This window comes from Lissotriton helveticus, chromosome 2_1 (genome assembly GCF_964261635.1).
Source record: "Lissotriton helveticus chromosome 2_1, aLisHel1.1, whole genome shotgun sequence".
NCBI lineage: Eukaryota > Metazoa > Chordata > Amphibia > Caudata > Salamandridae > Lissotriton > Lissotriton helveticus.
In genome coordinates this window covers 1,581,512,983-1,581,529,730 of record NC_136059.1, presented here as the reverse complement: position 1 = coordinate 1,581,529,730, position 16,748 = coordinate 1,581,512,983, and the positions used below count along the sequence as shown (strand labels likewise).

At 45.4% G+C, this 16,748-nt stretch overlaps 1 long non-coding RNA gene across 1 annotated transcript; it reads right to left on the bottom strand.

Moving 5' to 3' along the window:
* Window positions 1-342: 342 nt before the first annotated feature.
* LOC144819858 (uncharacterized) lies at window positions 343-2,063 on the bottom strand. The gene is made up of 4 exons (XR_013607598.1): window positions 1,923-2,063; window positions 1,511-1,608; window positions 1,280-1,370; window positions 343-584 (listed from the first exon to the last, which is right to left on the bottom strand). It is a non-coding gene; the product is annotated as an uncharacterized LOC144819858 (long non-coding RNA).
* Window positions 2,064-16,748: the final 14,685 nt, after the last annotated feature.

The following is a 16,748-nucleotide window of genomic DNA, read 5'->3' as shown; positions in this document are numbered from 1 at the left end:
TTGCACTTCCTAAATAGGTTGATGCATGTGCCCCATGCAGCTCGGATTACCAGATAAGCCTGGAAGGAATCAGCAATTGACCGATTCAGGGCATGTGAGCATGATAATAACTGAGCAATGCCAGGTTATCGCTGGGACAACTTAAAATCCGATTTAGTTTTGAAGCAGGGGACCCCTATATACATAATGGAATTGCTATACATAGGGAAATTAACTTTGTTGATAAAGGTCTATAGCTAAGTCAAGTAAACAAACAAATAAATAAATAAATTTGTAGGAAAACGCCCACTAGTTTATTTCAATCAAATGTAACATAAACATGACATATGTAACAGCACATCATTTCAAGTTGAGTATTATTTTATTTTATAGTTTCGTCAAGTTTAGAATAAAGTATATTTTTTGTATATTTTTCTTGGTATATAAACAGTCATATCAAAAAAGAGAATTATTTCATTATTACAAAAAGTGCTAAAAAAGACAGTACACACAACTTATAGACAGATATTAATGGAGGCAAGGCACTAGTTGGGACTACGCGCGTTTCAGCGTTATCGCCTTCATCAGGTCCCTATCTTTTTGTACTAAAAGCAAAATTACATAAGACATAGCTGTTATTTTTAGGATATACATTGGGCAAGTATCCTACAAAGAGTGGCTCATTGATTATATCAGAATATGCACATGTGAACAGACCACATATATCTCAATTAACAACATCTAAAATACAAAAATATATACAATAAATGCTCCAGGGTGCTATATATATATATATATACAGTGTTCATTAAAGCAAAAATCATCATAATATTCACATTCTTAAGGACATCATGAGCACAAATGATAGCGACAGAAATTAGATAAGGATTAACTACTTTTACTCTTGTTATCTGATGATATCTAAAGGATTAATAAAGATAAGGACATGCCTAGGGGAGGAAGGGAAGGGGGAGGGAAAAGGGGTGGGGTGGGGGGAAAGGGGGGATTTTAATAGGAATTGCATGGTTACATGATCTATGTGCAGGATAATAGTCCAGGGCGCGAGCAAAGGGGATATGACTCTAATCAGACTATAGTATTCGTTATTGAGGGTAAGGACAAAGCAAATGTAACTCTGACCTGGAATCATAGTCCATTGCTAAAGATAATAACATGATAGTATATAAAGGGCATAGACCCAAGGGCCCTACCTTCTCCAGGTCCAGTACTAGGGTCTCATGATAGCTATACCGTGCGGATTATGTAGGACAATAAATACTGATGATATATAGGTATTTACCTGTATAAAACCAAGCCAATAGGGCCGGACACCAGTAAACAGCTAGCGATGCGAGGCAGCTAAATGATGTTCCACAAATGTACGTATGTTGCTGCCAAGGCAGAGAAAAGAAAGGAAAAAAGAGAATAAGAAAAGGAAAGAATTAGCCAGATAATACCAGTCAATGGGTGTTACATGATTCTAAGAACTATGACTAAACTACTGAGAGTATTTACAAAGATCACAGCTTACATAATGACAAATGGCGAGGGCACACTGGTACAGACCCCTCAGTGTGCTGAACAGTTGTAATCCGTGAAGAGGCTTCTGTGGTAATGTCATATGTTATGCTGAAACAAAGAAGGGTTTCGGTATATTTCATCTATACCCATACTAATAATGCAAAACAAAAAGAGCTTATGGTGTTTTATGAAAAAATCCATATATCTGGATCGTCACGATAGTGGTCAGAGTCTATAGTGAAAACAGGCGAGGGCCACTGGAAATTATGTTGTATAATGCGGTCCACCCGTCCCATAGTGATGACAGTTATATACATATAGTGTTAAAGTCTGGGCGCTGTACGTTGTAGGTATTATTGAGTCAAAACGATATCCTACCAGAAATGCCAGTGCTGACATTGCAAAGGTTGTGATGTACGTACCTAGGCAGTTCAGAGGATAGAGGAGAGCTGCCAAAATACTTAAAAACGTGCCACTTCAAGAAGATTAAACTCCATAAGTAAATGTTTACACAGTAGATCCTGAAAATTAAAAAGTCACATAATAAGGTTTTAGTGCCGAAAGGAATGGTGTATAAATGTCAAGCTGTCTTACTAGGGGGGCCTGGGGCTGCCGCAAGATAGAACTCACTAAATACTCTGTTCGAGTTGATATCTATCCTGGATCCTGAAAATTTTTAAAAACACATAATAGTGCTATAGCGCCAATAAGAATGGAGTATAATTGAAAAGCTATCATTTTCAAAAAGGAGGGAGGCTGCCACAAGATAAGACTCACCACTAACTCGGATCGTGTAGATATTTATCCAGGATGCCGTTACACCAGCCGTCAGTGAGTTCGAAAAGAGCTCTCTTTAGTGTGGTCCGCACTAGGGGCTATTTAAATAGTGCCTGCTACGTGCCAAAATTCAAGTGAGCCGTGACAGGTGAGGACGGCAAAGATAGAGAGAGGACTTATCAGGTAAGGCGGTAGTTTTTAGAGAGATGCGGTCAGATGGCTCACATACATGCCGAGACCGGTAAGAAGCGGCAAAAGGGAAAAGGGACTCTCCGGTGGAACTGTAGCTAGTTAATAGTGGGGCCAAGCAACGCACACACATAACAAGCGAGAAAAATAAAACTAAAAAAACCCAAACCAAAGAAAGGAGCCATATTGATACTCCTAAATAATATCATAAATACAAACGGAAAATGCAATAAAGTAATTCTATAAGGCAGGTAAACCAAAATGGAAAAAGAAAGGGATATTAGAAATCAGGGAAAAGCGAACATCGTTAACACTCAAAAAATGAAGATGCCTTAGTTTAAGACAATAAAGCAGAAGAAAGAATGAATGAGCGTGTTAGATCCTAATTACACTATAGCGAAACAGAGAAAAATGCTCTGTTCACATATATAAAATTAAGGGGTATGGACCAAACACCTGGATAACCCTCTATGTATATCCGCCAAGGTGACAAAGAGCTGGTCTATTTCTTTAGTCGCTGTACAGATATTAGCTGCACAGTGGATCTTGTATATCCCAATTACTCGAGTCCTAGCATAGCATCCATCCATAGTGGTGGTGGTGATGAAACGGTATGATAACCGGAGAACAAGGGAAAATGTCAAATATCATAAATATCTATACTTGTTTTACATATCAGTTATGACTATTATTAAAATAAACAATGTCATACATAACGCATGTTTGAATCACAACACCAAACGAAGATTGAATCGCACATATGAATCAGTACCATATCTGCAAAAAGGAACAGTCGGAATTAATCCCACATGTGTCATAGCTCAGTCTCACTAAAGTGAAATATCTGCAGCCGCAATCATCCTTGCACCTAGACTGATTTTCTTAAATTATTGCCTGCTCCCAAGGGATATCTAGATTGAGGCCGGTTTTTGCAGTATCTAGACAAAAGATATAATAAACTTCCCGTTTTTTTCTTATTTTGTCACTGCAGATTCCTGGTTATGGAATAATTTTTTCTAGGATCAACCATTTAATATCGTCTGCAGAATGGTTATATTCCACAAAATGTGAGACCATTGGGGAGGTCAGTTTTTGAGTTCTAATTGCTGACCTGTGCTCAGTTAAACGCACATTCAAACTGCGTGAGGTTTCCCAACATATGCTTCGCGCCACAAGAACAACCCACACTCTCCAAGTTTTTCTTTAGCATAAAAGGTCACTTTATTTAAGACAGGTAAACAGTATAGCCATGCAACATTGTACATTAAAACATTCTTTTATGTAAAACCTTTAAATATCCAAAACCTTTAAAACTTCCCCACAAAACTTTGCATCAGCAATTTCCCCAAATGAACAGAACCATGCCCTAGTTTATTTCCTCCTTCCAATTTCTCGTTTCCCCCCCCACCCCCTAGGGAAGGATGAGCCCGCTCCTGACCATCCCATCCCCAAAAAAGCGCCTTCAGCAAATAACAAAACCATGGCACTGTCACCTGTCCTATAGTGACAACAAAAATAAATAAATAAATATAACAAATGGTAACAGCATTACAAGAAGGGAAGGGAGGGTGGGGCTCGAAAATAACAGCTGCGTATTCTTCCTCGCAGCGCCGCTCTCCTCAGCCTCTGCGCGCGCCTCCTGACTGCCCCCGCCCGCGAGCCCTGACCTACCCACAATTCCCTGCGCGTGGATTGTTCCAACCGCGCGAATCATCCCAGGGGGACACCGGCTGACGCCGGAATCCCCCCGGGCCCCATCGCGCCACAAGAACAACCCACACTCTCCAAGTTTTTCTTTAGCATAAAAGGTCACTTTATTTAAGACAGGTAAACAGTATAGCCATGCAACATTGTACATTAAAACATTCTTTTATGTAAAACCTTTAAATATCCAAAACCTTTAAAACTTCCCCACAAAACTTTGCATCAGCAATTTCCCCAAATGAACAGAACCATGCCCTAGTTTATTTCCTCCTTCCAATTTCTCGTTTCCCCCCCCACCCCCTAGGGAAGGATGAGCCCGCTCCTGACCATCCCATCCCCAAAAAAGCGCCACCCAGGAAAACCAAAGAGTTTTCCTGGTCCCCAACCACCCGAACCCGGGAACAAAGGCAGCAAATATGAGGCTTAGATCTCACGTTTAGCAGAGCACCACAGATTGTCACCCCAGAAAGCAGACAAAAACTCCCTCACCTCCAACAAATAGTAGGCTTGACCCAAGTCAGAGAGATGAACCCCATCCTGACGGAACAGATCCATATCCTTACCTGAAATGGTTGCATGGCTCAAAACCTTAATACACATGTGGTCGCAGTAACACTTCATTGCCCTGTTCAGTTTCCTACGGGCCTTCTCCATTGCAGCCTGATTCCGTGCTCCCACCCAATGGTGTCGATAAACAAACTCCGTCCACACTAACTTAGTACCAGCCCAATTTTCCGTGAGAACCGCTAAATCAAGCTGCATTTGCTTCAAGAGGGACAAACCTGAGAGCTGGACCAGGTCATTTTCACCTAAATGAATTATAAGGAGATTCGGAATGCCTCTGACCGAAGCTAATTTCGACAACAATGGAAACAATTGAGACCATTTCATACCACCTTGTCCATTCCATAAAAGTTCATGGCGTTTGCTAGGAAGACCAAGCTCTCTGCCATAGATCTGCTTTTCTGCAAAGAACGCAGCCCATTTAATAAAAGAATGTCCCACCAGCCACGTGGTGTTTTTCCCCTGGACAATGCATGGTAGACACGACCTAAACAGAAAAAGGAATGTTAGAAAAGGCACTTAAAACAGCATATATACTTACAATCGAACATAACGAGCACAGCAACCCGATTTCCACCTACCAATCCTCTGGATACCTTCCCAACCAAAACCCAAGTTGTAAGCCTCAGTCGCTGCCCCAATGCGAAAAGAATGCGTCCCAAAAAGCCAAGGGTCCTTCCCAGCTAATGACAATGTTTTTCGCAACACTGACAAAAATTGGAAACTGGTAATTTTATCCCCTGCCCTGTGAACAAAAATAGGACCAACCTGAAAATGAGGCGAGCGAAGCAAAGAGGACCACTCCGCAAGTGGACAGCACCCCTCCCGACCACTGGCGTGTAAAGAAATCAACGTCCCTTTCCCCAATTGATCCGTTTTGGAATGACTTAACCATATCTGTAAAACCCCTTCTTGAATCTGAATGGCACCGGAAGATATCCCCATTTGCCCTTTAAGCCCCAGCAACTCTGAAACCCTAAAAGCACCAAAAAACAACCAAATCATGCAAAGACGAAAACGAGAAACTTCCCAGGCATCATAGCAACAAACAGGCAAATGCCCCAATAACACACATAACAGGTCAAAAGTTATCGGTTCCCGCACTCTCTCTGGGCAAAAACGCTCCTTCTTAAAACCTTGTAACATTCGCTTCAGGAGAACATCCGAAACCAAATCCTGCCCCAAAAACATCTGACCGTAAAAGGAAACCCCAGCCAATTTCCCAGCAATCGTAGTATGAGACAGACCTTTATTCATCAAATGTAAGACAAACTGCAGAATAAAAGATCTGCTTCCAGGAACTAGCCCCGAACTTTTTTGAGAATCAGCAAAAGTTAAATATTCAAACCAGGCTTGACGATAACTACGTCTGGTGGAAGGTGCAATAGAGTTCTCAACCAGGTCGGTTATTCGGAGTGCCCCAGGACCCAGATGTCTCGCGGAATGGCAGTCTTGCATAGATCCGCTCCTGGCGCCAATTCCCGGAACTTCTGCCAATTAAAACGAGACAAAGCATCCGCTATTGAGTTATTGATCCCTGGGATGTGTCTGGCCCTGAAAACAATGTTGTACTTCAAACTCTGAAACATAAAATGTCTTAACAGCTGAAGCACCCGCAGGTCTTTTGCCTTTTGCTTATTGATAAGGTGAACCACAGCCAAATTGTCTACGTGAAACAACACACACCTGTCACGCATTTCCTTCCCCCAAACCAACATGGCCACCACCAAGGGAAACAGCTCCAAAAAGGCGATGCTGCGACCTTGCTGCAACCAACTGCTCGGCCAAGGCTCCGCACACCAGCGCCCTTCCCAAAAAATTCCAAAACCATTCGCACCAGAAGCATCTGAGAAAATCTGTATCTGCCAAATCGTGTCGTCCTCCAGAAAAAAGATTGAAACTCCATTAAAGTCCTCCAAAAATCTCACCCATACCTGAAGATCTTCCTTTACCGCTTTGGAAAGCCGAATGCGATGATGCGGAAGAGTGGCCCCAGCCATCGCCATGCCAAGCCTCCTACAAAAAGTCCTCCCTGCACGCACCACCCGACAAGCAAAATTGAGATAGCCCAAAAGACGCTGAATCTGACGGAGCTCAATTTTTGTCTTTTCCAAGATTTCCAGCAAAAAAGAACGGATCTCCAAAAGCTTGTCACGTGGCAAACGGGCCACCATGGCAGAGGTATCAATCTCAATCCCCAAAAAAGTGATTTGTGTGCAAGGCCCTTCCGTTTTATCAGGAGCCATCGGAACACCAAAAACCTCCGCCAAACCTTGGAAAGCCTGCATCGCCTTGCCACACTGACCTGACTTTGCCTCGCCAATGAAGAAAAAATCATCCAAATAGTGACAAACCGACTGATGACCACTGATTTGTGCAAAGCACCATTGTAAAAAGGTACTGAATATCTCAAAAAGAGCACAAGAAATCGAGCAACCCATGGGAAGTACTCTATCCACATAGAAGGCGCCATCAAAATACATTCCCAAAAGCTCAAAATCTGTGGGGTGTATCGGGATCAAACGAAAAGCGGACTGCACATCACACTTAGCCAATTCAGCCCCAACACCAGCCAATCTCACCATCCGGAGTGCATCATCCACAGACGCGTACGAGACATTGGAATCAGAAGAGGAAATATAGTCATTGACAGATTGTCCTTCAGGCCATGATAAATGATGGATTAATCTGTACTCACCCGCCGCTTTCTTGGGCACCACCCCCAACGGTGACACAATCAAATTGGGCAAAGGACAATGTGGAAAAGGACCTGCAATCCTACCTGCTTGTAATTCACTCAACAGCTTCTTCTGAACAACATGAGGGAGCTCCTTGGCAGATCTCAGATTTTCCGACCATCGTGAAGAACGTGGCCCTTGGTAACCAATTCTGAAACCTTCCAAAAAACCCCAAAATAGTTTTGATGCAGCCTCATAATCCGTATAAAGCTCCAACCATGGTAACAAAGCCTGTAACCTAATGGGTGTAGGAGCCTTTTGGCATAATTGCTGGAAAAGCACCCCCTCCTCCTCTTTGAGGGGTCCCTGTTCCTCCATAGGGGCGTTGGGCAAAACACTGAGTGACGGCGTGCTTTCCACCACATTGGGAGCACTCATGTTTAAACCTACAAAACTGTCGAATGCAAGATCCTCTGTTAAAGTTCCAGCAGGCACCCAAGGGAGGCAGCTGTCCCCTCCCCACCAAACCCGCCCCTGCGTGGGCGGGACGCTGTAGAAAGGGCCGATAGGTAATAGGCAAACCACTTGCAGTGTGAAGAGTAGCATTAGGCTGGGACACCGACATCCACTGGAGCCAAAGTTCCTGATCCACTTCCCCCCATGGCTTATCGTGAAACAACCCCACCCGCGCCCGAAACTCCTCATCATAGTTCAGCCAAGCATAACCTCCAAACTGCAAATAGGCTTTGCGTATTGTATCCATGTATTTAAATAAGGACACTGCCCTGTCTGGGTATTTCTCACAGTACACACTAGCATAAATTAAAAATGCAGCAGTCCAGTTATCAATAGAACGAGGAACCCGTGGCCTACGAGCAATCTCCCACTCCTCCTCCTTGGAACCCTCTTTGGCTTGAATGTCCCTATGTAAAAGTTTGAAAACATCCACAAAATCATGTCTCCAAATACGCTGTCTAGTCATGTCGGAAAGGTGTATACCTAGCGGCATGGCCAAACCCATATAAGGCAACTTCGTCCTACCCCCACTAGAGACCGACACATCAGATGAGAGGACTGTGTCACTCCGAGAAAGTGTTATGACGGGATCACCCCCACCCGAAATTACCCTTGGGAAATCCAAAACAGACCCCTTTCTGGCAGTAGTGGACTTGTCCGTACCCACCCGACTCCTCCCCCCCCTCCCCACTGGAGGACCCACTGCTGGTTCAGACCAAGCAGCCCACCAACAAGGCTCACCTGAAGGTAATTGGGCCGCCCGCTTGGAGAACTCTGGGAGGTCCTCTCGCCGCTGAAAACTCGGATTCCGCTCATGAACCGTCGAGGAGCCCGTGCTTGACTCCTGCAACAAACTAGAACAATTATTGGCAACCCCGCCCTTTGCTGGGCGACCCCGAACCTGCAACAAAGAACCCTCCACACCTTCCAACACATTTCTCACCACCATATCCTCAACAACATCGTCTAATGCATCGTCTTGATAAGCCTTGTCCATATTCAATTGCAAATTGTCCTTGCTGGTCCCTGGTCTCACTCCATCCCCAACACCCCCATCATATGTCTCCCAATTGGTCACAGGTAAAAGGTCCTTCAACCTGGCCGTTGTCCTAAAATCCGCACCTGATTCGCCTGGACAAGATACTTCTGCAGGAGCAAACACCTGGCCTGACCTCAAAACTCCCGAGGCACCAGGCATCGCCGTGTCTCGCAAAAATTGCGACAACCTCCGCCCGCTCGTGACAGAAGCCGCGGACTTACCAGAAGGAACAGCCGGAACTTGCCCACGAACACCCACTACTGTCTGCAGAGGGGCAGAGTGCTCCACCCATACCCATTGACCGCTCTGCGGCCCCAAAGGTGATTCAAATGCGACCTGTGGAGGAAAAGAAGATGTGCCAGACATAGGAACTACAGGCGCTACATCCGCTGACCCATGCAACTGTTCCTCCGCATCCGGGGCCAGGGCAAAACCAGAAGCAGACCTCGAAGGCTGGGGCCTGGGTGAAAATTGGACCCTGTCAGAGGAAGTCAAGTCACACAAAACATATTGCCGCATCTGCGACCGCCTTGCCAGTCTGCCGGCTCTCTGGGAACCTCTCTGAGTGAAAGACACTGCAGTAGTAACATCCAACACCTGGCCTTCCTCGCATTCCTCGCCATAGAAACCCACCAGGGCGGGCTGATTGCTGCCCGAAAAGTCTACCAACTCCAGCTCCTCCTCATCATCGCTATCGACAGCATAATCCACCAGCTGAGGGGAAGCCAAAACTGCTGCAGGGACCGGGGGGGCCAAATCCACAGGGGGCCGAACACCCTTAGACAAAACCTGCGGGCGCAAGGCACCGGGCCCCAACCACTGCTGACTCTGCACACTGGGGGCACCAGCCACGAGGGGTGAAAATTGGGTGCCAAACACTCCCCCACTAAGTAACTCATCGGGGGCCCCCACCATGACATGTGCAGCCCCTTTTCCTTTCGACTGCCTCATAGGCCTGCTGACTTGCGAAACCTGTGCCCCCCCCAGCCGCCTCCTAGTAGCTGCAGGTACAGCTGGGCAACTCCTGGACACCAGCCTACCAGCAGGGCTTCTCCTTACTGCCCTACCCCTGCGACCACTGGACTTGCCTGAATGAGGGGGGACCGAGGAGCTGGACTGTCGACCCCGGAATGTTCTGCAGGCTGCCACCGCATCCAGGACACCATCAGACGCTATCCTCTTTGGCCTCTGCGCGCCTGAAAAGACTGCCACTGGTGCTTCAGAAAGAAAGAAATTGCTCCGGGCCTCCTCCTGCATGCCTTCTGCCGTCATCCCACCGAAAACGGCAAAACAATCGCCAAAAACGGCGAAATGCGCCGATATTAAAGGTTAAATGAACTTTACTGTGCCAGAAACAAAGTTCAAATAAAACGGCACGCTCGAAAATAACAGCTGCGTATTCTTCCTCGCAGCGCCGCTCTCCTCAGCCTCTGCGCGCGCCTCCTGACTGCCCCCGCCCGCGAGCCCTGACCTACCCACAATCCCCTGCGCGTGGATTGTTCCAACCGCGCGAATCATCCCAGGGGGACACCGGCTGACGCCGGAATCCCCCCGGGCCCCATTTTCACAGGGGCATACAAGGAGGTATACCACATTTTTTGATTTACAGTTGCTTATACCCTTGCTTTTAACAGTATGTCCATTATAGATGAGTTCCTTAGACTCAATAGCTAAAGGACATATTTTGCAAGTTCCGCACCTGAAATTACCCTCCACCGGGATGTTCTTAACAATACTCCGCTGTGTAACTGTCGTTGTTGGAGTGGGCATGCGAGATCTGACAATGATGTCTTTGATGTTCTTGTTCTTGCGATATGCAAACATCGGTTTAGGAATTATATCATTTTTCATTTTGTGAACATTTAACAAATGCCAGTTAGAGCATACAATCTGGCGAATTAGTTCGTTTAGAACCGAATGTCTGGTCACAAAAACAAGATTATCATCAATTTTTTTGTCATGTATATTCTGCAGCAGGTGCTGCCTGCCATAAATCCTAGCATGCTTATAGGCCTCTCTAATTACTCTATGTGGGTAACCACTGTGTAGGAACTTATTTTTCATCTCAATTGACTTTGTATCGTAGTCACTAAGTTTGGTGCAATTGCGCCGTAGGCATAAAAATTGCCCGAAAGGAATGCCATTTTTTTGTTTCAAAGGGTGGAAACTGTCATGATGGAGAATCGTGTTCGGGGCAGAGGGTTTGGTGTAAAGATCTACATATATTTGACCGCATTCATGTTTAACAGTCAAATCTAGAAAGTCAATATGTGACTTACTACTGTGAGATGTAAACAGTAGGTTTGAATCACAAAGATTCAACCACGTAATGAATTCAGTCAGGATGTCCTCATTATCGTCCCAATTGAAGATAACGTCATCTATGTATCGCGACCAATTAAGGACCGACTCGAAAAACGGCGCCACTTCATTGAATACGAATATATCTTCAAATTGAGCCACATAGATATTTGCTATAGTAGGGGCGCACGAAGCGCCCTTACTGACTCCCTTTGTCTGTTTAAAAAGGTCTCCTCGGAACTCAAAGACATTTTCTCGTAACACTATGTCAAGACATGCATGAATGAATTCAGCATTGCAGTCAACATTATACATGTTTATGAACCATTTAACTGCACTGAGGGCTCCTTTGTATGGTATGTTGGAGTATAAACTCTCAACATCCAAGTTTACTAACAATTGTCTTTTCTCATTGTAAGGGATTCCTTCCACCATATTTATCACTTGGCCTGTATCTTTTATGTATCCGGGGATGTTATGTATATACGAACGTAGAATAGCATACAAATATTTAGAAATTGGTTCAGTTATCGAGCCAATAGTAGATACTATTGGCCGAAAGGGCGGATTTTGCTCATCCTTATGGACCTTAGGGGTACCATATAGGCAGGCCCTTTTAGGATTTTTGATGTTAAGGAATTCAAATTCTTTCTCACATATGATAACCTTGTGTAATGCTTTGGTGGTAAGTTGCAATATTTTAGGTTTAATTTTGTTAGTGGGGTTGATAGAGATTTTAGAACAGAATGTTTTATCCATCAACATGGTTTCAATTTTTTCAACATAATTGGTTGTATCAAGGATGGCAATTCCACCGCCTTTATCACAACTTTTGATTGTGATATCTGAAGCATTTCTAAGTTGGATTAGAGCTGCATATTCTTCACCAGAAACGTTATATGGTGTCTTCAGTAGATATTTGGTGGCAATGGAGAGTTTATTATATATCACTTGTTCAAATATTATTACTATCGTGATGATCCAGATATATGGATTTTTTCATAAAACACCATAAGCTCTTTCTATTTTGCATTATTAGTATGGGTATAGATGAAATATACCGAAACCCTTCTTTGTTTCAGCATAACATATGACATTACCGCAGAAGCCTCTTCATGGATTACAACTGTTCAGCACACTGAAGGGTCTGTACCAGTGTGCCATCACCATTTGTCATTATGTAAGCTGTGATCTTTATAAATACTCTCAGTAGTTTAGTCATAGTTCTTAGAATAATGTAACACCCATTGACCGGCATTATCTGGCTAATTCTTTCCTTTCTTTGTTATTCTGTTTTTTCCTTTCTTTTCTCTGCCTTGGCAGCAACATACGTACATTTGTGGAACATCATTTAGCTGCCTCGCCTCACTATCCGTTTACTGGTGTCCGGCCCTATTGGCCTGGTTTTATACAGGTAAATACCTATATATCATCAGTATTTATTGTCCTACATAATCCGCATGGTATAGCTATCATGAGACCCTAGTACTGGCCCTGGAGAAGGTAGGGCCATTGGATCTATGCCCTTTATATACTATCATGTTACTATCTTTAGCAATGGACTATGATGCCCGGTCAGAGTTACATTTGCTTTGTCCTTACCCTCAAGAACGAATACTATAGTCTGATTAGAGTCATATCCCCTTTGCTTGCGCCTTGGACTATTATCCTGCACATAGGTCATGTAACCATGCAATTCCTATTAAATAATTCCATTGGCTCCCGAGGTGGTGACTTGTGTGTGGTAGGGCTCTGCCAGCACGGTTGCCTGCCTTTCACTAGCGGCGATATTGTTCTCCTAAATGGTATTTTTAAAGTGAATTACAACTTTTACTTTGTTTATTGTGTTTTTACATCGTTGGAACCAGAGCGACCCTGCTCCTACGTTCTACTTACTTGGCCAGCTTCGTCCGTGCTAGCGGACCCGCCATTTTGAGGGTAGCCCTCACTCGCGGTCTAGTGGTTGGGGAGCAGGCTCCATAAAACGACACTGGGGCGAGCGCGCAATTAATTCCATTGGCTCCCGAGGTGGTGACGTGTGTGTGGTAGGGCTCTGCCAGCACGGTTGCCTGCCTTTCACTAGTGGCGATATTTTTCTCTTAAATGGTATTTTAAAAGTGAATTACAACTTTTACTGTGTTTATTGTGTTTTTACATCGTTGGAACCAGAGCGACCCTGCTCCTACGTTCTACTTACTTGGCCAGGTTCGTCCGTGCGAGCGGACCTGCCATTTTGAGGGTAGCCCTCACTCGCGGTCTAGTGGTTGGGGAGCAGGCTCCATAAAACGACACTGGGGCGAGCGCGCAATTAATTCCATTGGCTCCCGAGGTGGTGACGTGTGTGTGGTAGGGCTCTGCCAGCACGGTTGCCTGCCTTTCACTAGCGGTGATATTTTTCTCTTAAATGGTATTTTAAAAGTGAATTACAACTTTTACTGTGTTTATTGTGTTTTTACATTGTTGGAACCAGAGCGACCCTGCTCCTACGTTCTACTTACTTGGCCAGGTTCTTCCGTGCGAGCGGACCCGCCATTTTGAGGGTAGCCCTCACTCGCGGTCTAGTGGTTGGGGAGCAGGCTCCATAAAACGACACTGGGGCGAATGCGCAGGCCCGTCTGCGCCCGTCCGCGCCAAAGCAGCGCCCAGTGCTAGTTATGCTGCTCAGTTCACCCACACAAGTACCTCTCTGTCGGGTGCGGCCCCCCCACTATACTCCCGAGAGACCCAGCTTAACTTGGGTGAGCATGCGCACGAGGGACACCTCTTTCGCGGAATCTGCTCTTCCATTGAGTGACTTTGTGACTGGGGGTCTTCTATCCTGTGGACTTCTCAATGTTAGATCTTTGCCCAAACATGCAGAGGAAATCCAATTACTGGTGGAATCGCATCAGTTAGATGCCTTATTTATCACCGAGACCTGGACTCACCTTGATTGTGAGGTTGAGCTGGGTTGGGCCTGCCCGCAGGATTATAAAATCTTTCACCTTCCTAGACCTAAAGGACGAGGTGGTGGGGTGGTGGTGATTTACAGGGCTTCCTGGCATATCGAGACCATTGACATGGACCCGGTCATTGGTACTGAGTTGCTTGGCCTATCTATTAATAGTCACACTGGGGCTATGTTCACGGGGGTTATTTGTTATAGACCGCCCGGGACTTTCAGTATCCAGCAACAACAGTCACTGCTTACCACCTTTACCAATATGGCTGCCTCCCACAATAAACTGATAGTCCTTGGAGATTTTAACCTGTGGTTGAATGGTTCCTTAGATGCGGGGCTGCTCAACCTTCTCCATTCCTGTGAAAGTATTGGTCTCCACCAATATGTTATGGGAGCCACTCACAGGGCAGGACATCGGCTTGACCTGATTTTTTCGGTCCCCCAGCTAGCACATCTGAGTTAAATTCTGCCCATGGACTGGACCGATCATTTCCTTCTTAAATTCTTTGTTAATAGCAATAAGGCTCGAACAAAGGTACAAGGTACTACCACTGAATTTATGTGCAGGGACTGGAGAGCCCTTGGGAGATTGAGAACTACTGATGCAGTATTCAAGGTTGAAGATAGTTTTTCTTCAGACTGTCAAGTCGATGAAAACTACGCTTCTTTGTGTCTCAGGATTACCACGAGGGTGAAAGGAAATGGAGGCAAGGATATACAAACGCTAGCAGACTGCTTTGGAAAGCTAAACTTGCCGAATATAAAGCCTTGATTCATAAATCCAAAGGCGATTACTTCTGCTCCACGATCTGTACTGCGGCAAATAGTTCCAAAAGCATCTTTTAGATTCTGAATGGTCTTACAAACCCTGACTGCTCTAAAAAGTCGACTCCCCCAACGCAGACTCTTTGTGACAACCTGGCTTTGTTTTTCAAAGAAAAAATTGATACCATTATTCACGATCTCAGTACCCCTTCCACTTTGACCTGCTCCATTAGTCAAGGGGATGGGGGTGCAGGGGACGGAGATGGGAGCCCTGGCTGGCAGCCTGCTGATTTTCTCTCGGAGTTTCCTCCCATTACGGAGGAGGACCTCGGCGGACTGGCTCGGGGTATTTCATCAGGTTCATCTCTGGACCCTATTCCTCATAAAATTTGGAAAGATTATGAAGATGAACTATTTCATACCCTCTGTAGGATTTGCAATCAATCATTGGCTAGTGGTACTGTTCCGGCATCCTGGAAACAGGCCCTTGTATCCCCGTTGTTAAAAAAACCCTCCCTTAACCCAGAATGTCTACAGAATTATAGACCAATCTCCTTGTTACCGTTCCCTGCAAAAATCGTTGAACGTTGGGTGAGCTCGCTCCTTTCTAAACATCTGGAGCAACATCAATTCTTGGATGAAATCCAATTTGGCTTTCGCCCAGCCCATGGGACTGAAACGGCTCTGCTCACTGCCATGGATGATCTTCGAATGCGTGCAGACAGAGGTCAAGCAGCGGCTTTGATTCTGCTTGACCTGTCTGCCGCATTTGATACGGTAAATCATGTGATCCTCCTGAAAAGATTGAGTGAGGCCGGGGTGGGGGGTGGTGTCCTGCGATGGTTTCGCTCCTTCCTGCTTAACAGGAAGCAGGTGGTATCCCTCCCCCCTTTTCAATCTGCATTTTCTCCGGTGTCTCATGGGGTGCCTCAGGGTTCGGCAGTTAGTCCGATTTTATTTAACGTTTATCTGAAACCCCTGATCACGTTGATAAAATCTCATCGGATTAATGCTATTAACTATGCAGATGATACCCAAATCATCTTGTCGTGGCAGGGTGAGGAATCGATCTCACTGGAGACATTTCATGATTGTCTGCGAGATACGGCGGGCTGGCTACATAGCAACTCACTGCAGTTCAACGCTAGCAAGACTGAGGTGTTGTTCTGTGCTGGAAGTCGGATTCCTCGCCCTTTCCCGGATCATTTTTGGCCTCCAAAAACATTGATAAAAACTCAACCGGTCAATACTGCTCGCAATTTGGGCGTTATGCTGGACAATAAGTTGAGCATGGAAGCTCAGGTGGCGAAAACGGTGTCCAGCTGTTTTACCCTTATCAGGTCCCTCCGAAAGATCTTACCGTTACTTCCCTTACAGGCCCGGGCTTTGGTAGTCAGATGCACCATTTTGAGCAGACTCGACTATTGTAACGCCCTCCTGCTTGAGTCACCGGGTCTGCTGCAAGATAGACTTCAAAGAATTCAGTCCGCTGCCGCCAAGCTGGCTCTTGGTTGGCCTAGAAGATCCTCTGCATCAGCGGCGTTGGCTGAGCTCCACTGGCTCCCGCTGAGGCAGAAAATATCCTTCAAATCCCTCTGCCTTGTCTTCAAAGCCCTGCATGGACTCGGGCCTAGTTATCTGCAAGCTAAATTTGTCTGGTACACCCCAACCAGAGCACCTCGTTCAGCAAACGCATGTTTGGTGAAAGTACCCAGATTTAAGAAGGCCAGGGCTGGGGGCAGATCTTTCGGAGTTGCTGCTGCCAAACTCTGGA